The 5353-nt window shown below is 39.7% G+C and overlaps 1 long non-coding RNA gene across 1 annotated transcript; it reads right to left on the bottom strand.

Moving 5' to 3' along the window:
* Positions 1–1772: 1772 nt before the first annotated feature.
* On the bottom strand, positions 1773–3570 carry LOC123957635. Its single transcript, XR_006821842.1, has 2 exons — positions 2097–3570; positions 1773–1925 (listed from the first exon to the last, which is right to left on the bottom strand). It is a non-coding gene; the product is annotated as an uncharacterized LOC123957635 (long non-coding RNA).
* Positions 3571–5353: the final 1783 nt, after the last annotated feature.

The raw sequence follows: 5353 nt of genomic DNA, 5'->3' as shown, positions 1-5353 counted from the left end.
CAGACTGTTTATTGTGAAGATGAAACTTTCATTTCACATCTGGTTGCTGTTGTTTACATTCACCTGGGGTGTATACATGTATGTATATATGTATATAAATAACTGTATATATTGTTTTATTTTTTTTATGTTACCATATTTCAATATAGACCTACTTGATTATATGTTGTGTGTGTAGCATGAAGGAACTCCAAATTCCATTTCGTTATGCAGCCTTGTGCTGTATAATGACTAATAAACAACCTTGTTGTACCTTGTTTAACAAATTGGCATCATGATGTGGTTGCTTGAGTAACGCCAGAAAGCACAAATAATCCTGCTAAAATTTGCTTGGCTTTCTGTAAGAATGGTGCAGTGCTGCCCTCAACAGGTCAAATGTAGAGTTCAAGTGATTGAACTGCAGTTTTGTGGATAGCCCAGTCGTGTTTTTTTGTCATCAACACCCAGTAGGGATTGCAAAGAGTAGTCTGTTACTCAGTTTCTATGTTTGCATAAATTGGAGGGGTGGTGATGGCGCATAGATAAGATGCTTGCCTTTTGTGTGGGAGATCTGGGTACGATTCCCACTGTGAGACATCCACCACCTGAGCAAGACACTTAACCCCTAGTTGCTCCAGAGGTGTGCGACCTCTGACATGTATAGCAATTGTAAGTCGCTTTGGATAAAAGCATCAGCTAAATGTAATCTCATAGTAGTTTTGCTTCTTTAGAGAGTGCCCCAATGCATATTTACATCTATGTTTAAACATTTGTTCAGTAGGTAAAGCGGCCTTTTTTGTATAAGACCTCACACAAGACTTGAAGAGTAGTGGTAGAAGTATAGAAGTAAGTATGTATAAAAATTCCATCCATAAATGGACATTTAAGCTGTTCCAGTGGCACATTTTGGCCTGGTGACCTATTAAGATACGACATGAAGGATGACGTCATTTAGATTAGAAATTACCTGTAAATAAATAGCATAATCAATCTTGTTCATTTCAAAACACCTATTATGTTGATCGAGGGTTTGTTTTATCTTTCTTGATTGGCTGCATGTGTGATTAATGTAATGTGATATTCAGAATGTGAGACAAATCAGTTTTGATCAGTGGTGTAAGCTGTGTCAGGGTCTGTCTCGTCCTGCCTGTTTACTGCCGTTTGTCTTAATTGCTGTATCTGTTGGCATTTCATAACCTGCTTTCACCCTCTGGTCTCTGTGTTTCATTGTCACCCCTCCATCTTTCACTCCCTGCTTCTCTTCTCAGTTATTGTTTCTCTCTTTCACATTTTCTTTTGTTATTTATTACAATGGCAATCACATGGAAAATAAACATATTAATTCTGAGGAAAATTCACAGATTGCAGGGTCTTTAAGAGGTCATATTATCCTTTTTGACTTTTTCCCCTCCCATTTATTATGTTATATATTTTTTTGAGCATGTAATAGGTTTGCAAAGTGAAGTCCACCTCAAAAGGAGTTCCCATCTACTAAATCAATTGTAGTCCAGACCTTGGATGACCAGACGTCCCAAAAAATTTGGGACAGTCCAGAAATACTAGCAGTTGTCCCGACTCCTGTCCGGTTTGTCCCAAAAGTTAGACTTAACATGTGTTTTGATTATGGCCTGATTAATCATTAAATACTGATCGTTGTGTAGTTCTCTTGCTCCAGCAGGGGTTGCAGGTTATCACTCGTGCTCTTTCCCCCTTTTTGTTTTCTTGTGGTTAGTGGAAGTTACAGTTGCGAGTACAGGGAAAGTGTAGCTTCAGGCAGCCACAGCGGAGAGATCTTCAATTCAATTCAATTTTATTTATATACCGCCAAATCACGACAACAGTTAGTTAGAGTAGCGCTCATAAAAGTGCTGCTCTAGACCATACGATATTATTTACAGAAACCCAACATCCAACATGCGCATTGTGCAGACAGGTGTGACACCTCACTGATGAAAAGAAAAATTTGGTAACAAATCATGATTTACCCAATGTAATTATAACTATATAACATATACACATATACATATATATAAATAATGTAATAATGACTAATAATTAATGCTTTGTGCTAGCTTTGTGTTTTGATTTTTACATGTGTTAATGTTCATTGAACGTACCGGTAGGACTTGCGAGGTCTCCTGCGTCTGCGAACAGGGCGAGAGGCATGTCTGCGTCTGCGTGGCATTGTCAAAACAGCTTGCTGGATGTAACAGCTTCTATTTATAAGCTCACAGTGGCAACGTCTATTATGTCACTGATGATGTCACAGTTTCTGCATTAGAATTGATGGCTTAATCATTAGTGACATCCTTGGATTCCATGATGTCACAGTTTCTGCATTAGAATTGATGGCTTAATCATTAGTGACATCTTTGGATTCCATGATGTCACTGATGATGTCAGCAAAGGAACTTCATGATGAAGCTGATGTAATTAAGTCTCCCATGAACGCTCCAGATTCTGTGTGTAAGTGTTTATGCGGCTTCAGGTTTATATCTTTTTTCATGTAATGTTTTAAAAAGAGAAAATGCAACACAACTTATTTAGCTATTGTTATGTTTAAAATCACTGAGCTGAGTTTTGTTTTGATGCTTGGGCTACATGTTTAATACAGTTTGTCTAGCGTCTGCGTCGGACAGCTCTCCTACGTCTGCGGACAGCCGAAGATTTGTGGGGTCTCCGACGTCTGCGAACAGGGCGAGCGGCGTGTCTGTGTGAGCATGGCATGGTCAAAACACAGGTTTCAGGATGTATCGGGGTCTATTTATAAGCTCCCCATGGCAACTTCTAATGTGTCACTAATGATGTCACAGTGTCTCCATGAGAAATGTTGGCTTAATTATTAGTTACATCACTATATACCATGATGTCGCGGATGATGTCACAAGTTCTGCAATAGAAGTTCTGCATCATCAGTGACATAAATAGACGTTGCCACTGTGAGCTTGTAAATAGAAGCTGTTACATCCAGCAAGCTGTTTGTTCACACTGTCACGCAGACGCAGACACGCCTCTCGCCCTGTTCGCAGACGCAGGAGATGGCCGTCCACCCTGAGCCATGGTTCTGCTCGAGGTTTCGGCCTCTTAAAAGGAAGTTTTTCCTTGCCTCTGTCGCCTAGTGCTTGCTCTTGGTTGGAACTGTTGGGTTTCTGTAAATAACATCACAGAGTACGGTCTAGACCTGCTCTTTTATGAAAAGCGCTGTGAGATAACTGTTGTTGTGATTTGGCGCTATATAATAAAATTGAATTGAATTGTCAGCATTTAAGTCAAGCATGAGAAAATACTTATGTCATGGTTAAAATTTCAGTATATATGTTGTGTATATTTTGCTTAATCGTTTGTCAGTATTATTATTATTATTATTATTTTATTATTATTTATAATAATTGTTTATAATATCAATTGAAAATCCAGAGTGGATGTTTCACTATAAGCCCTTGGGGGTTTCTTACCTCTCCTGCATAATTCAGTCAGTCACTTCTTTTATATATCTTATGTGTCTTTGTGCTACTAAATAAATAAATAAATCATGGAGCCCAAGCATCAAAACAATGCTAAGCTCAATGATTTTAAACATTACAATAGCTAAATAAGTTGTGTTGCATTTTCTCTTTTTAAAACATTACATGAAAAAAGAAATAAACATGAAGCCGCATAAACCAATATTATGTAGCTGCAGTACCGGAGGCTGCAGTTTCAGGACCCCTGCAATCCTGGGACCGCAGGTCTAGGACCGTAATTCTTTTCTGACAACGGCATCTAGTGGAGTGGTGGTGGTAATGCACAGCAACACAAAGGAGGTTAACCCTGTCTGCTAGCAAGTGTGCAGCTGTAGGGTTAACCGGTTGACATGCATATAATCAATAACTTCAGTTTAGGCACACACTCGGTGATGGTTGTAGTAAGGGTAATAGGCTTTTGGGGGCTGTGAAGAGTAACATAGCTAGCTAGCTAGCCAGCCAGCTAGCTGGCAGTATCAAAGTAAACAAGGATCCTAGAAATGCAGTTCCGGTCCTAGGAGTGCGGTCCTGAAACAGCAGCCTCCGGTACTGCAACTACATACTACTCGCACAAACACTGATGAAGAATCTTGAGTGTTCATGGGAGGCTTTAATTACATCAGCTTCTTCATGAAGTTCCTTTGATGATGTAATAGTTTGTCTCACTGGAGTTGTCACATCATCGGTGACATCATGGAATACAGTGATGTCATGAATGGGTGTGTCAGCGTTGAAAAAAGACATTGTGACATCATCAGTGGCATAATAGACGTTGCCAATGTGAGCTTTTAAATAGAAGCTGTTACATCCAGCAAGCTGTTTGTTCACAATGCCACGCAGACGCAGACACGCCTCTCGCCCTGTTCGCAGACGCAGGAGACCTCGCAGGTCGTCTGCTGTCCGCAAACGTAGGAGAGCTGTCCGACGCAGACGCTAGACAAACCGCATTAAACATGTAGTCCAAGCATCAAAACAACGCTCAGCTCAATGATTTTAAACATTACAATAGCTAAATAAGTTGTGTTGCATTTTCTCTTTTTAAAAATTACATGAAAAAAGAAAGTCAAAGTAAACAAGGATCCTAGAAGAATCTGGAGCGTTCATGGGAGGCTTTAATTACATCAGCTTCATCATGAAGTTCCTCTGATGATGTAATAGTTTGTCTCACTAGAGTTGTCACATCATCAGTAACATTGTGATATCCAATGTTGCAATTTTCCATCGGATCGACCAAAAGCGCTCCAAGACCCTAGCTTTGCTAAAGCAGAAGCACTTTGAGCTGGGTGAGAAGGCAGATAAATTGATCGCTAGGCAACTGAAGGGCGTCTTATCTGACACGGCAATACACAAAAGTTCCTCATCCACTGGTCAGCTATTAACTGATCACATGGAGATCAATGACAGATTTTATAGTTTCTACAGCCAGCTATATACTTCCAGATCTACTGCCACAGAAACAGACATTGCCAATTTTCTCCATACTTTAGAAATTCCAGTCCTTTCTGAGCCTACAAGACTGGAATTGGAATAGAATTTTAGAATTTTACAAGACACACATTGATGATTGCCCCCCTTTTGCTTCGGATGATCAATTGCTCAATGAAAAATGGTACCTTCCCTCATACCCTCTACGATGCCTATATCTGTGTCCTCTTAAAAAAGGACAAAGAGGAAACAGATGTTTCATCTTACCGTCCCATAAGTCTGCTTAACTCTGACCAAAAAGTTGCAAAGGTCCTGACCAATCGGTTAAACAGATATATTGGAACTTTAATTCATCCTGATCAATCAGGTTTCATCCCCCATCGATTTTCCTTCTCAAACACAAGGCGTTTGCTAAATTTAATGTATTCATCTAAATTGCCCCTCTC

Source organism: Micropterus dolomieu, linkage group LG19 (genome assembly GCF_021292245.1).
Source record: "Micropterus dolomieu isolate WLL.071019.BEF.003 ecotype Adirondacks linkage group LG19, ASM2129224v1, whole genome shotgun sequence".
In the NCBI taxonomy this organism is placed as follows: Eukaryota; Metazoa; Chordata; class Actinopteri; order Centrarchiformes; family Centrarchidae; genus Micropterus; species Micropterus dolomieu.
The sequence above is the reverse complement of the archived record's forward strand: the minus strand, read 5'-3'. Positions and strand labels throughout refer to the sequence as shown.